Source organism: Eubalaena glacialis, chromosome 18 (assembly GCF_028564815.1).
Source record: "Eubalaena glacialis isolate mEubGla1 chromosome 18, mEubGla1.1.hap2.+ XY, whole genome shotgun sequence".
Taxonomy (NCBI): Eukaryota; Metazoa; Chordata; class Mammalia; order Artiodactyla; family Balaenidae; genus Eubalaena; species Eubalaena glacialis.
In genome coordinates, this window is record NC_083733.1 from 16688243 (window position 1) to 16712608 (window position 24366).

The window sequence follows — 24366 nt, forward strand, 5'->3', positions numbered from 1 at the left end:
TCACAATGTTGTGTTACTTTCTGTCGTACAACAAAGTGAATCAGCCATATGCATACATATATCCCCATATCCCCTCCCTCTTGAGCCTCCCTCCCACCCTCCCTATCCCACCCCTCTAGGTCGTCGCAAAGCACTGAGCTGATCTCCCTGTGCTATGCTGCTGCTATCCCCTAGCTATCTATTTTACATTTGGTAGTGTATATATGTCAATACTACTCTCCCACGTCGCCCCACCCTCCCCCTCCTGCCCCCGTGTCCTCAAGTCCATTCTCTGTGTCTACGTCTTTATTCCTGCCCTGCCACTAGGTTCATCAGTACCATTTTTTTTTTTGATTCCATATATATGCATCAACATACAGTATTTGTTTTTCTCTTTCTGACTTACTTCACTCTGTATGACAGAATCTAGGTCCATCCACCTCACTACAAATAATTCAATTTCGTTTCTTTTTATGGCTAAGTAATATTCCATTGTATATATGTGTCACATCTTCTTTATCCATTCATCTGTCGATGGACACTTAGGTTCATTCATCTGTCGATGGACACATGTATATTTAACTTTATAAAAAGCTGCTAGAGTGCCTTCCAAAGTGGCTAGACTAGTTTGCACTCATCCAGCCTGTATGACAGTTTGGTCCCTTATTTAACATAAGGAGCTAAAGAACTGCTAAGCAAGATGAGTTAAAGGTATTTAAGAAAATACTGGGCCCTGATATTTGGACCTATGAGAATATTCTTTAATTATATCAATAGGAAGGATACTAATTGGTGGAAGAAAGATTAGGACTAGATTTAGTTCCACATAACATGGACTGAACCAACACTTAATCTCATCAATGATTCTTTAGATGAGAATCTATTTTAGAAGTCACGAAACCTATTACACTCAAGTTGTGTTGTTATTGAATGGTAGCATTGCCTTAGCCAGCACTACTCATTACCTCCTCTCCCACTCACTTTCACTTCCCTTGTCCAAACCTCAGGTTGCCAGAAGAGTCGTTCAAATTACCACCATCTCTTAAAGCATTCTGGTCAATAATTACCAATCCCTTCTCTGAATTTCTACAGCCCTTATAAGTTCTCATAATTTATAACTTCATTATATATCCCATGGTTTGTGTTCTATTAGTAGCATGTATGTTATTTTTCTTCCTTGAGAATCATAAGCTTCCCATATTAGGGCTGCCAACGGAGATTAATTCATCTAGGTTAGATATACCCTCTAAGCCAGTATAGGTCTATGTATGCCAGACTATCCTGTGGTGCAAGTATCCATCATGTTCAAGGTCAAATGTACTAGCTACTATAAATAGCCAGGAAGACAAAGAAATGTACAACTCCAGAGTTAATTCACATCCACCTGGATAGTCCATGCACATAAGATGCTTATGTTTAAATTCTCCAATATGGATGTGACTACTAAATTCAACTGGAGAAACCTCCACTTGATCTCCAGATAACCATCTAAAGGGAATTAGAAGATGCCACAACACATTGCCTGCTGGTCCTCCAACCAACAAAGAAGCTCTGGGAAAGGTCACCCGTTTTAACAAGAGGTATCCATCCAAAGAAGCCAACTATTTAAAGAGGGTTATGGGAGACTAGTAGGGAGAAATAATTCCATGGATTGACAGTCATGCAAAAATGTTAATGTGAAGACCTGAATGCTAAGAAATTAAAGAACATTGCCCATACATTTTGTCTGCTTTTCATCTTTACTAGGTCCAGAAAAAGACATATATTAACTACTTTCACTTTAGTTTCAACTGAGCTTGCTTCCTCAGATGCCAACTCAGTGCTACTGAGACCCTGGAAGCATTATTGGGAAATGCCGTAGCCGAAACCCAAACAGCTTTGCTGAAGTCTTTTTTAAATCTCAGAAAATCACCTTTTATACCTTTATTTAAAACTGTGATCTTGAGCTAAGCTGTTGTACTTGACTGTGTCCCTTTAACCTAGGGAACTTGCTGCCAAAATATGTTATTGAGGCCAACAGCTTAATAAGTTTTATAGAAGATTAAATATTTATATGAATAAAAATAGCACCTCCAGCAACACCAGGAAGGATAAAATTACAAGGGCTATGAAATCTTCATGCTTCAGGGCATAAATCGCTTACCAGCTGGACGAGGCGGTTTTCCTCACGAACAACTCTGCACTGCTAAATATCTCTTCCTGAGAAGCATCGCAACACTGACCACTTTTTGGACCAAAGACTAAACCAGAAGGACCATTAAACTGTTGGTATGCACCCAGCTCAAGGTTACAGGACTTAGGAAGTGGACATGATGCCATACCAATATAAAATACGAAAACAATGATGCGAGAGGCGAACAGTCCCTTCAGACTGAATGGGTATAAGATGGAATAAAATTATGAAAGGTGAAAGGACTCAAGAGGGGAAAGATTTCCTTATTTTGATGGCCATTACAGAATCACTACAGTAAAGAATTTAGGACCCCGGGTCTTAAAACAAGTTAAGAAAAAGGTGGAAAGCAGGTAATCAGTAACCGCTTAGGCTAAATCTTTTCTTTCTTTAATATTCTCCCCAATGTAGAAAGAGAACATGAAGATTATCAATAAGACTTTATTCTTCTAAAATTGATAGAGCCAAGGCCAACATTTGACTAGAGAGGAAAACAACGGGGGAAATGAAATAAGGAGAAAAGTCAGGAGAGTAACAAAATATGTGCACCAAATTTTAGATGCCAGATTTTACTTCCCCCGGGACCAACTGTACAATGGCATCTGCAAATGACGCCTTTTTCTTTTTGTGTTACGGGAGTAATACCAAATATCAATCAATCCATTTTATAAAGTATTCAACAAAGTAAAGAGTAACATCCAGCCAGGCAAAGTATGCTAATAAAGGTAATATCTTGTTAGCTTTACTGAAAATTCACTTGACTTTACAAGTTTAGATAACCCAACATGCACAAACATTCTCCAGTTACTAATACTACTTGATGTATAGTTGCATAGTTAGTTGCTTTCTACAGAAGGATTATTTAAGAAACAGCTATGGGTTCTGGGAAGATGCTCTTGTGCAAAATAGTGTATAGAAGTACTTGATGGGTGGCCCTCAGAATGACTAAATGAACAAAGGACTCCTATGGATTTTAATAACACTGATCCACGTATGAATCGTAAATCAAATGGGAACCCTCTTGCAGTTCAAAGATTTCCAAGATTTCTGGGGAGAATGCTCCAGCAAAGCAGCATGTTTTCGGCCAGGATTAGCCATATTTGCTTACATTCTTTTAAATACAGTGTTTTGCACTATCAGATAGGTGCTGGCAGGGACTAGCAAAGGTGCAACAGTGGGAAAGGTGAGGAGAAGGGGGCAAAGTGAACATTAGGGCCTGGACTGGGGTCTTTCAGAATCCAGAGTTTTGCACAGACGTGGCCAGAGCTGAGAGGAGCAGAGAAATGCAGGCTGATAAAGATGAGCCATCACAGCCTAAGTCAGAGAGACAAATAAATGGTTGGTATCAACAGGAGCCGTTTCTTATTATTTTAGGAAAGCCTTTCATTTAATGCATATTTTCTTTGCTGAAAGGGAATAGTGATATTAACAAATTGTTTTATATCTAACCTGGCAGGCTACCTGCAGTGAAATGTAAATACATGTACATGGGAGCCGGGACTAGCATTTACTGAAGAAAAAGAGTAGTCAATATTTTAATGAGGAAGTCTTAGAAAGCAATTGCATGAAACACACTCCGATGTCACAGGGGAGCTTTTTAAGTTGAGCCAACTAGTTCCAAATTACTACTTTTCTCAGCTTTCCTTTAAGGGAAGTTTAGACTTACTTAAAAAAAAATACAACTGTGGCATTTAGTCTTAAATATCATAAAATAGCTGTAATATTCATCTCTATAAATACTTGCATTAACCTATATACATCTCTCTCATTATATATATAGAAAAAGAATGTGTGACATGCCATTCTTCAGTTAAATGGCCCATTTAACAATGTCTTTCTTCTGCTTTTTTCAAAGACAGAAATACTAGGTGAATAAAATTGATACTATCCAAGAATGGGGGACAGATCTGGGTGGGTGGGGAATGCATGATAGGGAATATGGGTAATCAAAGCAAATGAAAATTGATAATAGTTTAAGGACAGAATCATGTACATAAGACAGGTTTGGGTGGCAAACAAAATCTATTAGGAAAACACTATCATATAATTTCTATTGTGGCACTCCTAGGAGGAGATCCATCTAAGAATCTAATTTTATCAAGAGCTAGGAAAAGAGAAAGGAACAAGGACATCCTGGGAATAGGGTGAATGTGGTAAACCTAAGAGATAAATAAGAGACCTAAAATATCACCAATATCTCAGAAATTAATATTCATGCTTAAATGAAATCAAATGATTCTAAGTGTATAAGACTTCTATTTCAACATTTCTGAACTTCAGGGTATCCAATAGGACTATTTACTTCAACAACACATATTAAAACAATATTTCCAATATTCTCATGAGTGCAATCATGAACATTTTATGTCTGACAAATATTTAAGTATTTTATGCTCTTAAATTGGCCAAATTTTACCTACTTTTCAAAACTCAGTACCAATATCAAATAATAAAGAGCAGAAATTAGTAAAATAGAAACATTATTGAAAATGATCAGCAAAGCCAAAAGTTATTATTTTTGAAAAGAATTATAAAATTGATAAACACATGGTAAGATAGAATAATTCAAAAAGGGAGAAAGTACAAATGATCAATATTAAGATTCTATGGACATTAAAATGAACCTAAGAAAGACCTTACAATTATTTACACTTCATATTTTTATACATTTATATTTATATACTTTCATGAAGTACGTGTATATCCAAAAGAAATTGTTACACATAAAAACGAGAAGAAATATACCCAAATATTCAAAGCAACATTATGTTTATTAGACAAAAACATTGTTTTTAATTTAATTAAGAGATTTTTAAAAACATGATGCATTTCCACAAAAGGCCTACTGTACAGCATGGAAATGAATAAAATACATTTACATGGAGCAACGTAAATGAATCTTGGAAACACAATATTGGGTGAAAATTTGTCACTGGCCATCAGTCTATATTCTGTGTGATAACAATTTTTTTTAACGTTCCCAAATTTTAAAAATCTAAGCAATATATTGTTCAATTCAACATACATATTAAATAAAACTGGTTTTTGAAAGGCAAGGGAGACCCCAATATTCAGAATAGTGGTTCTTTCTTGGTGGGAGGATGTAAGACAAGACTAGGGAAAGTCCAAGAGGTAGATGCCATGGCCCTGCTTGTGTTTCTCTTCTTAACCTGAATCCTAAGTTTATTGGCATTCATTTCATTACTATGCTTTATAACATACATATATTACGTATTTCATTTTGTATGTATAAAATATTATTAATGAAAGTGGTTGCAAAAAATCACAAAACCTGCACATAAACAGAGCAGACAGGAAAAGAGTTCATATTCCTCCTACTGTCAAAAATGACCCCTCCCACCCCCATCGCCAGCAAGTAAGAAACTCCTCAGCGCCTGCGGACCTAGGAGATCAGAAGACTAGCAGCTGTCTCTATACCAGGCAAGAGCTGCTTGATGAGGAGCCAGAATATTTTCCCACAAAAATCTATCCACAAACCCACCTGCCATCTATCCACAGACACTACAGAAAGGAAGAAAAAAAGAGAATGGGGGAGAGGGAGCAGTGTAACATCTCCCTGGGAAATACCATCCTCAAAACTGAAGCACTGGGACTCCCCTGGCGGTGCAGTGGTTAAAAATCCGTCTGCCAGTGCAGCAGACACGAGTTCGAGCCCTGGTCCAGGAAGATCCCACATGCCATGGAGCAACTAAGCCTGTTCACCACAACTACTGAGCCTGTGCTCTAGAGCTCCCAAGCCACAACTACTGAAGCCCGCATGCCTAGAGCCTGTGCTCTGCAACAAGAGAAGCTACCGCAATGAGAAGCCCACGCACCACAACAATGAGTAGCCCCCGCTCACCGCAACTAGAGAAAGCCCGCACGCAGCAACAAAGACCCAGCATAGCCAAAAATGAATAAATAAATAAATTCAAAAAAATAAATAAACTGAAGTACTGAAGTTGGGGCAGAAGAGGGAGAACAGGAGTGCATGCCAGGAATTTGAGTTTATGTATTCCATTTGAACAGAGATCTAGGCTTTCAGGGATTAGCTCTCTAAATGATACTCCCTAAAAACTGGGAATTGAACTAGGAGGTATGCACATTACTACATCTTCCATATACAGATCCAAGAAGGAAATCTGACCACCACAAAAGCAGACAGACATAAGAGTAAATCCCCAAGTCTGTTGACAAATACCAAACAAAGCATCTACAATAAGACTAATGCAGAAAGGGAATTAAAAACATCCCACAAACTCGGACAAAGATCATTGCCTCTGAAAAATACGATACTTGAGGAAATAGACCTCATTGTGGAAGGTACAGAAAACTATAAGGAAAAATATGAAACAGTAACAGAATAAAAAAAGATGAATGCAGTAAGAAGAGACTATATGTAACCAAAAGTGCATTGACAGAATGCGAATCTACATTAAAGGCAGTAAATATCAGAATGATAATGCAGAAAGAGCACAGTGTAACATTTCAGAGGGACAGCAAATCAAACACACAGTCTAAGGTTAGATTAAGTTCCAATTTAATTGGCCAAAAGAGCAATAGAGTCAGGAATAGATAGATATGTTTCAGCATGAATACCTTTTGTTTCCAGAGTCCCTAATAGGAGTACAGTGAATTGTAAAGATGGCCTCAAATTTGCCCACTCCCTGCATCCAGGCCATTGCAATATGACATGAAAGTTCTTCCAATTAAGAACTAGAGTTCATTTCTCTACCCCTTGAATTTGAACTAGTCGTGACTTTCTTTGGTCAATGGAATCTTAGCAAAGTATGCCATCAGAGGCTTGAAAAGTGCTTGTGCCTTGGGGTTTTCCCATGCTTGCTGCTTTAGGAACTCTCAGACTTGTGGCTCTAACACCAGATACATGTGTGAGGCCATCAGGATCACCTGCAATTGACCCACCAGCTGACTACAGTGACATGAGTGTGCATGTGTGAGACTTACAGAACTGCCCAGCTGAGCCTAGCCCAAAGAGAAGCACAAGCTAATAAACGATTGCTGTTTTAAGCCGCTAAATTTGGAGGTGGTTTGTTATGCAGCAAAAGCTGACACAGAAGCAGTCAGTTGTCAGTGATACGCACTGGCCAAGAAGGAGCCTTTGGATCTGAGTTCAGTCCTAGCTTACCTCTTCTTCCTTACTCTTGGATTTAATTATCAATTGGGAAGAACTTGAACTAGTTATGTGTTAAGAGGGAATGTTTCAGACTTATGAGACTTTGCTGATCCTCAAGCTAAAGACAGTTCCATTAAAGCCATATCTTCATAAGAAGGCAGGGGAAGGGAACAAGGGAAGCAAAGTTAATGCTCAAGTAACCTTGAGCAAGTTAACCTTGAAGTAGAACCTTCAGCTTTATGGTTTCTTGGAAAGTCTATTTCACAAAACATCCCTAAAAGCAGAGGAAAAAATAAGATTAAAATTATCAGAGAGGAAAATGTACACATGAACGTCAGAGATGGGGCTTATCATTCATTCATTTACCTATCCATTAAAAAAAAATATATATATATATACACACATTTATTTATTTATATATTACACATATACATACACAGAATGTCTAGAATGTGCCAGGCTCTGGACCTATACACCTAGGTACAGAACAGTGAACAAAACTGCTATGGCTCCTGCCTTCATAGAAGGCTGTTTCAACATCTAGATCACTGGGGTTCTTGAGAAGATCATCATACATGTGACAAACCTAATAATTTAAGCTACAATAGATGAAAATGCTCATTCATTGAAAAAATTCCAGTGGATAAAGATGAAAACGTCGATTATTATCAAGGCAAACCCATACTTGGATGCATCCTGTCAAAATTTTTGAGTTACAAGAATAAAGTCTCACAAACATCCAGGCATAGAAAAACAACAAGAGACACACACACCAATGATTCATACATATACAAAAAAAAAAAAAAAAAAAAAATCAGCCTTGCTTCAGACTTTTCCTTTGATGTGGAAATCAATATAACAAAATTACAGAAATTTGAAGGGAAATGGTGCAACTCAAGAAATGTACACCTAAACAAAGAATTAAAACATATCCTCACAAATCTATGATTTCAGAAAACATGCCAACCGTTCACCCTTCTTGAAAAGTTATCTAAAGCCATACTGAAACTCACTGAAGGATTAATAAAAATTAGGAGCTCAAAAAGAAGAAAGAAGGTATAATGATCTACCACTATTTAGGAACAGTGAAACCAGTTAAATATAGAAATAACAAAAGAATTATAGCACATCTATTTTAAAAGCTAAATATAAATTTAAAAATATTGCTCTTGAAGAATAAGGCATATGCTGTAAGAATAATGATTTTTTAAAATAACACTTCTTCTAAAACCTGAGATTGTAGAAACAAAGTCCAAAATATAGGGCCGTGAAAGAGCAGTGGTATGCCTGTTGGAATGGGAAGGGTGCTAAATTCTTCCATTTAACTAGAAGATGTAAAAATGTTGTTTGCCCTTAAATTTCACAGAGATATATAAATTAAAGGAAGCTTTGGAGAAACTTAAATGAAAATAGAATTTAATAGCAAACATATACTCTATTCCACATAAACAAAGAATGGTATAGTCTATGTGCTCAAAGAAAGAGAAGAATGGGGGAAAAAAATCACTCAAAGAATTGAAAAGAAAACATAATGAAAGAAGTGAAGTTAATACACTGTTTATAACAATATTTGTAAATGCCTTAACCTTCTCTGTGAGAAGACAAAAAGTAGAAAACTGAGCCACAAAGTAAAATCCAATTACATATTTATTACAAGAGATAAACCTAAGACAAATGAGTACAAAAAGGATGAGTAAAAAAATGGGCAAAGAGATGTTAAAGAGATACACATAAAAAGAAAACAGAGGTTTTAATATTAATATTAGATAAAGAAAATTCAAGGCAAAACACATTAGATGTTCAGAGAGATTTTATATTAAGGCAGTAAAATTCAACACAAATATACAATGTTTATGTGTCAAATAATACTGCTCTGTCAGAATGCAAACATCTCTATAAATAAGAGTTAAAGAATAACAAGTTAATAAAGGACTTCAACATCCCTCACAATTGCTCAAAGAAGATCAAAGAAGACAAAAAATGAACTCTGATGTAGAACAGCTTGATAATATAATTAGTAAGATTAAATTCTCTACTCTAGATAAAATAACTTTCATTTCCAGTGCCCATGGACTCCTTCCCAAAGATAATCATACATACTATTCTATACGGACAATGTCAATAAAATTCAAGTAAAAGTCATAGCAGGTGTATTTCAGAGACAATTAAATAAAACTAGAAATTAATAATAACAGATAAAATCTTAAAATTCAACCACTTTAAAATTAAAAATTACTCTTTTGAAAGAATTTTGGAGCATAAAAGATATAAAAATACTTCAGGTTATCAAACAATGAATGAAACTGGTTTTTACTAAATTATTTATTAAATTTAAATACATTAAATTATTTAAAAAATGAATGAATACAACATATCAAAAGTCATATGATAGAGCTAAAATGAAAACCATGGGAAAATTAATAGTTTTAAATATTTTGAATAGTAAACATGAATTGAACATGCAACTTAAGAAGCTAGTAATAGGGACTTCCCTGGTGGCGCAGTGGTTAAGAATCCGCCTGCCAATGCAGGGGACATGGGTTCGAGCCCTGGTCTGGGAAGATCCCACGTACCGCAGAGCAACTAAGCCCGTGCGCCACAACTACTGAGCCTGCGCTCTAGAGCCTGCGAGCCACAACTACTGAAGCCTGTGCGCCTAGAGCCCGTGCTCCACAACCACAACAAGAGAAGCCACCGCAATGAGAAGCCTGAGCACCGCAAGGAAGAGTAGCCCCTGCTCGCTGCAACTAGAGAAAGCCTGCACACAGCAACAGAGACCCAAGGCAGCCAAAAATAATAATAAATAAATAAATAAATAAAGTTATAAAAAAAAAAAAAAGAAGCTAGTAATAAAATAGAAAAACTATGGAAATAGTAAGTAAACTCAATAGCTGGTTCTTCAAACCACCTCTGGCAAAGCTAATAAGAAAAAGATATCTCATATAAAGAATGAGAAAAGTGATTTAATAATAGATTGATAGGATTATTTTTAAAAATTATAACATAATCTTTTGTATGCATCTATAATAACAAATTTAACCTCCAGATGAATTGATATTTCAATAGGAAAATATAAATTACCAAAGTTGATTCAATAAGAGATAGAAAACAACCTAAACTTAAAATAACCTTGAGAGGAAATTAGAGGTTTCAAAGAACTTATCCCCCCAAATAAGACAGATGAAGACATTAATTCTATTACATCTAAAGAAGAGGGGGGGTTACCTCCATGCTATTTAAACTCTTGCAGAGCATGGTGTGGGTGGGGAGGAGGGCTAGGGAGAAGGACTCTTTTTTATTAATATTATGAAACCCTCATTCAAAAAATTAACAAAAATGGCACAAAAAGAGAACTTTACAGATATAACTTAAGCATTATATGCAGAAACCCTAAATAAAATTTCATGGTGACCTAATTAGGGATGCTTATTTCTGGTATCCTAGAGTGAATCCATGCTAGAAAATCTACCAGTAACTGTAGACACACAGTATCTTCTCCAGTGTAATGTCTCAGTATTACAGAGATGCCAATTCTACCCCAATCACTTATAAATATAACCTGATGGTCATCAAACTCCAACATGAACAACAAATACAATAGCCAAGAACATTCTGAAAGGGAAGAGCAGAGGCAAGCTTGGCACTACCGAATATATACCAAAATTGATGAAATCATATAAACATTGTAGTACCTATATAGACAATTGTTTGTATTAGCAAAATTAGAAACAACCTGAATATCCACTGTTCAATAAGAATGGGTAAAACTTCCTTGTGCTACACTCATGTAACTGAATAGTATGCAGTGATAAAGTTATACTGCAGAAGAGCATAGAAAGATATTCAAGCCTTATTGGCAATGGGGGAAAAAAATTCACAAATAAGACAACATAATTTTTTTAAAGAATGCAATCTAATCACAGGGGATAAAAGCCTTAAAAGATAATACTAAATGTAAACAAAGGATATTTTTCCATAACGAGATTAAATGATTCCTAATTTTACTATTTGGACCCTTTGATATTTCCCAAATTTTTCAAAACAAGTATACTGCTATGATTTTCATAAAATATTATTTTTTAAAGGTCAAATCCTCTCAAATCTAGTATTTTATTAAGTATACTTATACATGACTGAAATTCATCTGAAATATATATAAAGGAAATTGGTGCTCTGTGCCAATGGTAAGCATCTGGATATGACTCACCAAAAAAATGACTATATGTCTGAAGGAAATATTAAAACAAACAGCCCAGCACTGCAGTGATTGCATAGAACTGTATATATTTGCTCTGTGTACTGGACAGGAATTTTTCATTTCATACATCATTTACAACCTGCTGCAGTGATTCTGCAAAATCAGTCCATACCATTAGCACACACAAAGAGAAACACCCAATGTTCTCATTGTTGGAAAATTCAAGTGTTTTGGGCTCCAATGCGCACAAATGTCTGTATTCCATCTAAGCAGATGTTGCTCTGATAATCAGGATGAGGACACCAGATGACCAGGTAGGGATCAAATATCGACAGTCAAACACATTGACTTTTTAAAATCTATAGTCCAAGCTTGGCTTATGCTCATAGATATACTTAATTTTTAAAACTACTTGAAATAAATGAAAACAAAAGGTGAAAGTCATAAGCAAATTCCTCCGGAGGGGGTGTATTTTTTTTAATGGGAACTAGTTCTGATTTCTAAAATATTTCACCAAGGCATTTGATACCAACCATCTGGTTTACTCAACACTTCATCAAATGAATATCTGATGTACTCACCTAAGTCCCTGCTCTTCCTTAACAGTGTCTCTATTTTCCTATCACAGGATGGAGGAGTATATTTCCAAAGCAATACAAAATCTTGCCTTGTATACTTCAGGTCAGAGAGAGAGAGGTTTTGCTAGAAAATGAAATGCTCCCAGGGTCAGAAGCATTGTGGCATAGGAACAGCAAATGTCAACTTGCTTCTGCTTCCAACATGCCTTGACACTGAAACTCTCTTTCTTTCCCCTTCTTTTTCCCTATTTAAGAAAATCCAAGCCACAATTTTCCCGGTGAGTGCATTTGCCATATCCTCAAGTCTAGCTACAGCCATGGAAATGAATTCCAAACAACATCCTATTTCACTACTCTATGGATTTTCATCATTGTGCTTCATTCATTTCTAAAACAATGCGGGATCCACAGTTACACTCATTCTCAAAAAGGAATGCATCTATGAGCCATACACATGACATTCACCAAGACCAGCCATAACTAACCATGGAAATTGCCAAAGCTCATGACTTATAATGACAAGACCTTCCTTAGAAATTGCCGATTGTCCCTACCTACATACCAATAGAATCTTCAGCAACTGGATTCATTTTCTCAGGACCAAAAGTTACGTAGTTGGTGAGTACATTGTAGTGTGCAGAGGGCATAAAGACACTCATAGCAAAAGTCAAATTCATGCAGGAAAATCAGAAATAAACTGTGTAAGAGTTTGGGATGTAAAGCCATTAAAATTTAAGTTACTCAATTTTATGTCACACATATTCCAAATCATCACGTCTAAGAAATCAAACAGGAGAACACCCTCCCGGCTGAAATCAACCTTCAACTACTTTGAATAAAACAAAGCACTCTGAAAAAAGATTCCATGGGCATCCCAATTGGGATGTGTGTACATACCAAAGGAAGAGTTCTTCTTTGATGTATTCTTTTGTTCACAGAAGAATTCAAGAAATCCAGAAGTCTGTAAATATAAAAAAAAGAAAGTTTGCTTTAAGGAAAAGATCTAGAAAGTAGCAATTTAAATGATCAAGGAGAATTGAGAGTTTTAATATGTATGTTTGGATGAAAATGAGGTATTCTGAGTAGGAAGTTGATAAAAATCTGCAAACTATGGAGGTCATGGCCAAAATGAACATTGACTGCTTCATCACATCACAGAATGGAAGTACTGTTTCCAAAGGAAAAGAAAGCCTGCGAAGTATTATTCATCACCCTTCCCTCCCAAAAAAGAGGTAGAAGGTAATAATAGAAATTCATTTCACATTAAATAATAAATTATTAATGATGGATACATTTTAATTTATTAGTAGTTTAAGCACTTATTTAGGAAAAGATTTTCTCACAGGTCTCCATCTGGTAAAAGCGCAAAGTAAATGACAGCAAATTTCTTCTCCAAAAATAATTAGAGATGATTTCTAAGTTGAGGATGGAACTCAGTGGTAGAAGTATATTATGTAAATTGGACTAATCATAACACAAATATTTAATGTACAAACAGCCAATCTAAAACTGTATCCTGGAACTTCCCTGGAGGCTAGTGGTTAAGAATCCGCCTGCCAATGCAGGGGACAAGGGTTCTATCCCTGGTCCGGAAGATCCCACATGCTGTGGAGCAACTAAGCCCATGTGCCACAACTACTGAGCCTGTGCTCTAGAGCCTGTGAGCCACAACTACTGAGCCCGCGTGGCTGAAGCCCGAACACCTAGAGCCCGTGCTCCGCAACAAGAGAAGCCACCGCAACGAGAAGCCCGCACACCGCAATGAAGAGTAGCCCCCACTCGCCGCAACTAGAGAAACCCCCCGCACAGCAATGAAGACCCAACACAGCCAAAAATAAAAATTAATTAATTAATCTTTTAAAAATAAAAAATAAAACTGTATCCTTTTTTGCAAAAGACCTGAATTTAAGTGAACTTTAACCTCGTTTGTGTTTCTGTGTGGGGAAAAATACCTTAGATACTGTGTGGAAACTAGCATGGTTCATATATTGTCACCAGCATCATGTAAATAGGATGACATAAGTAAAATATGTGTATGCAAAGACTGAGTGCCAAGGAAGAATAAAAAGTCCAGAAATCCAGCAAGAATAGCAGAAGCAGAAAGTTACTACAAAGGTTCTGGTTATTCTACACATTAGACCAGAAGTACACTATCGTTTGGTGGATTTCTGGTTTTATGGGAGAGAGTAACCTATTGTTTATTATTTACTTTTAAGTAGAGAAATGAAAGTTGAGATGGTCAAACCTGGTAGAAAATGGTTCTATAAATATATTGCCATTATTCCCAGACTAAAATGGATATGTAAATTAGGAGGGCATGGGAGGGGGAAGCATTTTAATTGGACACACTTGTTTCAGAAGAGCAATAATCCAATTACTGGTTACTCTCAAAACAGATTTAAGAATCACTGTCCAAATCAAGATTAAAATCTCTCCCCAAATGAGTGAAGCAGGACTAAAGTACATTTTATTTTATTGATTGATTGATTGATTGATTGGCCTCACTGAGCGGCTTGTGGGATCTTAGCTCCCCAACCAGGGATTGAACCCAGGCCCCGGGAATGAAAGCGCCAAGTCCTAACTACTGGACCACCAGGGAATTCCCAGGACTAAAGTACATTTTACAAGTAAAACACAAAACTTAAAAGGATTGTTTCATTAAAATTATAGTTACTAAAAACATGGGGAGATTAAGGTTAGGAAGGATGGGGCTGACCAAAAATGGGCAAAGAGAGAGCCCAAAGTTAGAGGATGAAATTTAACTCAGAACAGGCAGGAGTCTGGAGCAAGCCAAGCCCAGGGCTCTGGTTATTGTTTCCAAGACATTATAAACATAAACATGCTTTGTGGAATATTATTCAACTTTAAAAAAAGAAGTAAATCCTGCCATTTGTGACAATATACATGAACTTGGAGGACATTATGCTAAGTTGAAGAAGCCAGCTACGCAAGGACAAATACTACATGATTCCTTTTCTATGGGGTATATAACATAGTCAAACTCATAGAACAGAGAACAGAATGGTGGTTGCCAGGGGCTGAGGAGAGGGGGGAAAATGGGAAATTGTTTTTCAATGGGCATAAAGTTTCCATTATGCAAAATGAATAAATTTTAGAGATCTGCTCTATAACATAGTACCTATAGTTACTAATACAGTATTGGTATCAAGAGGATAGATTTCATGTTAAATGTTCTTACCAAAACAAAAAACAAAAAAAACCAATAAAACTACCAAAAAGGAAATAATTGAGGGTAATTGATATGTTTAGTACCTTGGTTGTGGTGATATCATCAAAGGAGTATGCATATGCCCAAACTCATCAAGATATACACATTAAGTGTATGCAATTTTTTGTATATCAAAAATACCTCAATAAAGCTTTAAAAAAGAAGAGAAAATACCTTGCTAAGTGCTAAGCCTATTTAGTATTATCTAATGTGGGAGTTCTCAGACAGGAGGTATCCTATGATAGGTTCCTCATGCAGAATATTAAGTTCTCCAGACTTAATATTCCATTCTTCCTCCTGTGTATAAATTGTATTCAAAATTAAGATCTTTACTCATATGGTATCCAGGAATGTTGCTTTGAAGAAAAATTGCTCAAAATGCAGACATCCTTTAGAAGAAAATCCAAAACTATTTCATTTGAAAAGGTCATAAAGAAATTCATCATCTACACAGTACATAATTCATATATTATACACTGATTTAAAAGATAAATAACAAATACATGATTTTTGGAAACAGACTACACTCTAGATATTTTCAACAGGTATCTTTTATTATAATTTTGCAAGTACATAAACGGTATTTATTAACATGTTGTTTCACCTTGAAGCCATCAATGATGTACATTATGGGTGAATGCACGATTACCACTAGACTTGAGAAATACTAAGAACAGCTCCAAGCATACAGTCATTCCCCTCTCATTCTTCCAGAGGTTGAGCAGAGGGGACAGCAGTGTGTATAAATGTGTGTCTATGTGTGCGAAAAGGTGGTGAACACCGGTAAACAAAATCTAATCAGAGACGTAACACTGTATAGTCTTTTGAAAATACGTAGATACAATCTGATTTAATAAAGTAAACATGTGATTTTATTTTCTTAAGTGACTTAGATTATATTCATATTGTCCCAAATTCCCTGGGTCATTTTACAAACCTCTACTAAAGCCAAAACCTAAAAATGACTACAGAGCTAGCTATGCCACATGTTTCAGGGATTTTAAGGGACACATCTCCCTTTGCAGCAAAAAGAGAGCAGCAAGGCATTAAGCCTTAGAGTGTCTAGAGTAGGAGCTGGCAAACTTTTTCTGGAAAGGGCCAGATAGTAAGTATTTTCTTCTTTGTGGGCCATGTGATCTGTGCCAGAGGTACTCAACCCTGCCCTTATATCAGGACAACAGCTGTGTTCCAACAGAATTTATTTACAAAAACAGGAGGCAGACTGGATTTGGCCCACGGGCCGTACTTTGCCAACCACCATTCTTGAGGTTCACTATAAGTAGTGATTATTTCTACTTTGACAAGGCTTATATACATGCAGGCATGTGGGATGACATGAATTTTAAGAAAGAATGAGGATATAAGAACAAAAGGAAAATAAGGATAGGAAAATAAGATGAAGGCCCAAATAGTTACTAAATAGCTCTCATCATCCTAGAAGCCAAAGCAAAGGAGTGATATGCATGCTGTGTGGTGTAAGCAGAAAAATGGCTCTTCAAAGATGTCCGTATCCTTCTCCCCAGACACTATGAATGCATTAGATTACATGGCAAGGGGGATTTAAGGCTGCAGATGGAATTAAGGTGGAATGGAATTGCTAATCAGCTGACCTTAAAATAAGGAAATTATCCTGGATCATCTGGATAGGACCTCTGTAATCACAAGGGTCCTTTAAGTGTGGAAGAGGAAGACAGAAGATCAAGAACCAGACAGAGAGTTGGAATCATGACAAAAGACTAGACTGGCTGTTGCTGGCTTTGAAGATGGATGGGGGCCATGAGCCAAGGAATGTGGGCAGTCTCTAGGGGCTGGAAAAGGCAAGAAAATGAACTCTCCCTTAGAGCCTCCAGAAAGAGCAGAGCTCTGCCAACACCTTGACTTTAGTTAGCCCAGTGAGACCCATCTCCAGAGACTTCTAACCTTCAGAACTGTAACGTAATAAATACATATTGTTTTAATCTACAAGTTTCATGGTTGTGTTATTTGATAATGTAGATTACATATGTAACAAGGTACCCACAATGAATGCAATGGCAAGTTCCCTGTATCTTTTTTCTGAAACAACCCTTAAGTAAGCTGATGGCATAATAGCAAATCACAGCACAGCTAACGCTCTTCTACAAGGAGCCAACACTCTATGACATATGTCATTCTCTAAAAGGCTGGCTTAATGTGAGGATCAAACTTAGATTATCTAGAGCAACATTCTTTGAAGTGTGGGATGTTATTACGTTTCAGGAGAAAGAAATCTTTATTCACAGATGTGTAGGAAAAGATAGCTTAAACAAGATTAAACAGTTGTCTTTATGTCAAATTTCTCTGAACCTTTAATATGCTTATGTGAATCTCCAAGAGGATAATGATATATTCAAACCATTCTAGCTATGAATACTTTTCCTTTTCCAGGATTATCACGGGTGGAGTGTCATTCAGATTTCATTTTGGAAAACTGTGACCTACAGCAATGGACAAACCCAACCAACTCTTGGGGAATTTTAGCATGCTCTCTAGGTATTAAGGAAACTAATGCCTCATGCACTTAACTGGTCTCTAGAGCTGCCCAGTGTGATCGATGCACAAAGGTCTTGACCTGTCATCCAGGCTGCAGACATCTGGATGGAGCCTTCCCTCTGTTTAGGATGAGGGCTTCCCCTCAGCAGGGTATGTCTCATGTCCTGACTCACTGTACCAAGCATGAAAGTGAACATTCCTGTACTTGTAGGACACCCACTAGAGTAACTATTAAATTTATAGCACTTATTTCTGAATTCAAAACCATTTCTTTAGGAGAGTCCCAAAGTCTACAGCCTTAGCACAAAGGAAAGGAACATAGTGCAGCCAATTTGTTTGGGGTATCTTAGTCTAGGTCCACACTACTCTCTGTTCATCACCCTTACCAGAAGAGAGCTTCTGTATACACCTCCAGGGAGGGGGAGCTTAATTTTTAGCATCCCTATTTAGAGGGGGGGAAAAGAGATGTTACAAGAGCCATACTATACCTTTCCTTTAAGTTATATTTTTTTTATTTTAATGAGCTTCCAAACTTCTGGATCTTCTACTACTAGATAAATTGTGTTGTTAAATGCTGAGAATTGGAAGCTAAGACAAGCTACAAAGTGGCCCCATAGTGTATTTTCTGTTCATGTACAATAGAAAGGGAAGTACCATCATTAGCATCCTCTAAAGATTCAGAAAATATTAATATTAAAGACCACTACTCTGTTAGGCCCCAACATCTCCACAATAACTGTAGTTTTGTCTTTAAGCAATGCATTTTTTTTTCAATTTAAAACCCCAAAACCAGTTTAACACAAATCAACCCATTTAAAATGATCCAAGAAATGTGTGCCAAATGATAAATGCTGGTTGTTCCAAGACATAATCAATTAAATCTAGATGTGCAAATTTAGGAGAAGTTCTCTTAATAATGCATTTCTTCCAATTCAAAATATCAAAATAAGATCTATTTACATGAAAACGTTAAGATTTTCCATGTCAGTATTATGCTCATTGCTGTGATTTCATATGCTGTGGGGACAGGACAATTTTAGGAAGCCCTCGAATTTCTAAATTCACTCAAGACATCCCAGGGGAGCAGCCACAGGGTCCCAGAGGTTGATTTCCTGGGGTCACTGATTTTGCAGCATGTCTGAGCTGCAAGGTCAAGGTAAGGGGCCATGAGGGGGCACACAGCAGGCATATTTTCTGACCTAACAAGTGAGGGAACAGGCCAGACACCATGCAGATGCTTTGTTGGCTGTGGTGAAATTAGGATTGTGTTCCCATCTTCTTCTCACTGCTCCCTGACTTGCTCAGCATCTAACCAGCTTTCTTGGACATGGGGCTAAGAAGGTGGGGATTCAGAGAGAAATGGCCTAGGCACAGCATGGCAACTTCCTGAGAAGACAGTATCGGGAATTCTGTGCCATAAGTCAGATAGAATACATGAAATTTCTGAGAGTTCCCTGGGATTTTTAAATTTCTGTAAGAAACTGTGGAAAACATGACTATGAAGTTTTGTTAGCAAAGCTTACCCAGCCCTGGAGACATGCGGTATTTAAGAAGCATAAACAAGGCTTTTATATCCACGCAACAGTCCCAAGCTAGATTTGCAGACTCAGATCTGTTTGCATTTTAGCATTCATGTGCAGGGCATGTGCATTAAGGTTTCAGCGATCACCAACTAACACTATGTGGTCACCTAGTAACCTGCTTGAAGCACCTCCGTAAGAAGACATCAATTCTGTGCCAGATATAACTCTGAGCTGCAAACCCCTCAAAAGATTTTTAAGGACTTGCTTCACACCTTGGAAACACGAAATTGCTACTGTCTTCCACACTGTGGTAACTGTTTGCAAAGACAGCCAAAATGATTGTACCCATCCCATTACAATGTATACCCCTTTTCAATAAGACTCTGTAGCATTTTTTATTCCTCTCATCAAGAAGCAGTTTTTTGGGGGCTTCCCTGGTGACGCAGTGGTTGAGAATCTGCCTGCCAATGCAGGGGATACGGGTTCGAGCCCTGGTCTGGGAAGATCCCACATGCCGCGGAGCAACTAGGCCCGTGAGCCACAATTACTGAGCCTGCGCGTCTGGAGCCTGTGCTCCGCAACAAGAGAGGCCGCGATAATGAGAGGCCCGCGCACCGCGATGAAGAGTGGCCCCCACTTGCCACAACTAGAGAAAGCCCTCGCACAGAAACGAAGACCCAACACAGCCATAAATAAATAAATAAAATAAATAAACCCCAAAAAAGTTAAAACAAACAAACAAAAAAACTCTACCCTTTAAAAAAAAAAAAAGCCGTTTTTATTTCTCCACCCCTTGAATCTGGGCTTGGTCATGTGACTTTCTTGGCCAATGGGATATTTACAAATGTGATACAAGTTGAGTCTTGAAAAGCACTTGTTCATTGGGACATTTCCTATTTTGGCTGCCATGATGTGAATAAGCCCCAGCTAGATTCTAGAGACATGTCATCCAGCTGAAAGCTAGTACCAGCACCAGACATGTGAGTGAGGCTATCTTAGACCATCTGCTCCCACTCTGGCCATCCAGCCCCAGATGGGACCAGCAGTACTGCCCAGCAGACCCAGGCCAAATCACTGACTTAAAGATTGGTGAGAAAATTAAATGATTGTTGTTTTAAGCCTCTACGGTATGGGGTGGTTTATTACTCATCAATAGATTACTAACACATAGACCCATTTTTCCCCACGTATCAGACTGAACATTGTAGAAAGAAAAGCATGGAAGAAACTGTTGTCCATAAGCAATTAAAGGTTTCTCACATGTTCATCAACATAGGTTATGTGGGGTCTCTCAGTTATGCGGGGTCTCTCAGTTATCAAACACAAATTGGAGTGGGTTCTTGCTGCTGCTACTGTTCTTGCTATGTAGCTTAGTCAACAAAACAGGTGTCCTCTAAAAATGGTCCCGGTGGTATTACCTGCTATTTTCTAGGAACTAGCCTAGAAAAATCTGTTAAATCATTAAGCCTCAAGAAGCTCCATCATCTTCTTCCACAACCGAATAAAAAAGCCCAAGACTTTGTTAAAAGTCAAGTACTATAGAACTTCTATCAAAATATTGACTGAAGAGACCAAATGAGTTTAAATATTACTACCCATGAAAGAGTAATATTTTTATTGAAGTATAGTTGATTACAATCCTGTGTTAGTTTCAAGTGTGCAGCAAAGTGATTCAGTTTTTAATATGTGGATTTGCTTATATGTGGAATCTACAAAAAATGATACAAATGAACTTATATATAAAACATAAATAGACCCACAGACACAGAAAAAAATATATGGTTACCACAGGGGAAAGGGGGAGAGGGATAAATTAGGAGTTTGGGATTAACATATACACATTACTATATATAAAATAGATAAACAACAGGACCTACTGCATAGCACAGGGAACTATACTCAATATTTTGTAATAACATGAAAGAGTAATGATACCTCCAATCTTGAAGGTACAAAAGATAGGACTACAAGCTCTCAAATAAGACAGATATGAATTCAAATCCTGGCTCTACCATTTAATAGCTAGAAAACTTGAGTATTAACAATAGTTATGATAGCTAACATTTATTAAGTGTTCATTATGTACCAAATACTATACCTAATAGTCATTATCACATAATCCTTATAATAACTCTATAGGATAGCTTCTATTAATATTCCCATTTTTTACAATGAGGCTTGGAAAGATTAAACGACTTCCCAAGAAATGTACCTGGTATGTGGTGGGGCCTGGATTTGAACCCAGGAATTATGATTCCAGAGAGTGTCTTCTTTACCATTTTGACATACTTTCTCGCAAGTTATGTAATCAAGTCACTCATTCTTCATTAACTTTTCATTTACTGAGTTAGTGATTCATTGATTCAGTCATTCTAAAAATATTTAAGGAGCATCTCTTACATGTAAGGATCTGAAGTGCTGGGGAATCAATGGTAATGTGGTCCCTGCCTTAATAGGTTTTCTGGTTTCGTGGGTAAAGGAGATTCTGATCAAATAACCCAGCCTCTTCTTATATCAGCATACTCTGCATTCTATTTTTAGACCAACCTTTTTCTACTGAAGATCCATGCCACTCCTTTGTCTGAAATCCTTCTCCAGGATTCTGGTGGTTTCAAAATATGTCCACAACTTATTTAACATTCCTCCCTTCACGAAGTAAAACTTAATTCTCCTCTTTTAAGTGTGGGCTGGACTTATTGACTCGCGTCTAATGAAGAGAATGTGGTGGAAGTGACAGTGTGTATGGTAGACATGGGTGGGGGACAGGAGGGAGCAACTATCCTAAAACTTGAAGGGTTTCATTTTTTAAGACATTACTAGAGATCAGTGCAATCTTCAAATGGGAAACTACAGAGGCAACCTGATGGGTCAGGCTGGGAGTTGCATTACATCCCTTTTATATGAATGAATCCAGCCAGATGTATAGCCAGATCCCAAGTAAACTGGGCTTCTATATCATCTCTTAATTATGACAATTCTAGGGTGTTCAGAGGAGAAGGAAAGGAATTAAAGGAAGATTTAAAGGAGGTAAATAGTTTTAAAGGATCAGGAGATTTCAACACAGTTATGAAGGTCCCTTCTCTCCCTCTCTCTCTCTCTCTCTCTCTCTCTCCCCCTATATACACACACACACACACACACACACACACATATATATATATACACACACACACAGTGTGAGACGTCATGCAGCTTTATTTACTCTTGAAATCATTACACCAGAATTATAGACTGACATGGGTAATGGCTGAACCATAAGCAAATTGGGAAGTACAGAAATGTCTCACCCAATCTCTGCATATTTTTAGTTGCAAGAATTACTCTTCCCAGGGAAAAAGTAATTACTGCCATTCCTCAGTTGAATTACAGTGCCATATCTTTATCCAAGTGCAAATACTTTGGGATCTATACGTTAGAGTTTGCAATGGCACACTTTACACGTCTGATTTTAAGGGGGAATGAGAATAAGACTAGGTATTTTTGTAGTGAGAATTTCAATGAAAATATGCCATTTCATTTGCAGAGCATCAGCACTTAATTGTCTAATTATTCCTGGCATGAAAGAAATGAAGTTAACGTACGATCGAGGCAGAAAGGCAAGTAGAATGAGCTCCGCGTGAAAAAATGTTTTGAATTGCATAAATAGTTTTGAACTATACCGTTTTATTTTGGCTGGCAAACAATAAGATTCTTAACATGTGAAATTAGACCCATTGAAAAAACTAAAAGAGTATCGCAGATGAATGCCAAGTTGTTCAGCAAGAAATCACAAAAAATTTGGCAAAAGTTACAATTCACTTGAGGACTCCACAGGTCTCAGAAAGTAAAGTTAGCAGTAACTACTCAGCAGTCAGCAAAGATGAGAAGGACTTCGACGAGGACAGAGAGGCCTTGAGTTCTATCAGCTTATAATAAACAGCATTTCAAAAGTAGCACTTTTCAGAGCTAATATATAAATATTTTAAGTGGTGAAGCATAGGTGTGGGCTATTTTTTCCTGTACCACGTCCAGAAAATCTGCACATACACATCAAATTCTGCATCTAGGGAATCTGTTTTATTGTGATGTTTGCATTTTTAAACAATGTGCCTGACCTATTTGGAGGTTAATATAACTAAATGGAGCCTATTTGCTGTTTATTATTTATAGAAGATTCACTTCAGATTAGGGCTTCTCAAGACATTTGTGTTTTAGCTGTATCACGAACAGTTCCTGGAGAGCTCCCAACACCGTAGCAGGCAAGAAAATGACAAGTGAGAATATAGACCAACCTATACCCTGCACTATAAAGGCTAAGATGAAAGTCAAGCTCTTTCCTCCTTGTAAAGGCTACACTGGCCTCTGTCTAATAAGCACAAACTTGGGCTCTTAGAGTCACATAGAGGACAGCCCTGCAAGACAGTACAAAAGGCTCTTCACTTCAGAGGATCCCAACTACAATATACAAAATAAAATGCCTGTCTTCCATTTATGAGAAGATTTTCTTAGAATTCCTTTGCTTATCTTACACCTACTAAAGGAAGCAACCAGTGAGTTTGCATGGCTCATGACTGATTACAAAACACCTAGGTATGGCTCCCAAGATGAGAGGAAATAAAAGAAAATTATAAGTAAATTAGTATTAAAGTGAGTTCTGCCATCAACCCTGTCTATCTTGTGGGCTAATTCTGGACAAGGTGACGGCTCTAATTCTGCAGACTCAAATAACCATGAGCATTTTTTTTAATACATAGGTTTGCAGGTTCTTTTGGTTTTGAAGGGATAAATTCTGAGAGCAAGAACGGCCCCTCTGAGCAGCTTTCCAAGTTGTTGTGCTGGGAATATGAACATCTCTCAATGGAAATCAGCCCAAGCGTCTACTGCATTTCTCCTTTTATCATTATGATAATGAATGCTGGAAGCTTTCCAAAATACAAAGCCAACTTGACAGTGACAAATATGAAGCAAAAGGCCACAGATGATTAGGCCATTTACTGACCAGTGGAAAAAACAGCCATGATTGACCCAAGAGTTAGAAAAGCCAAGTATTTCAGTCAGCTGAGGA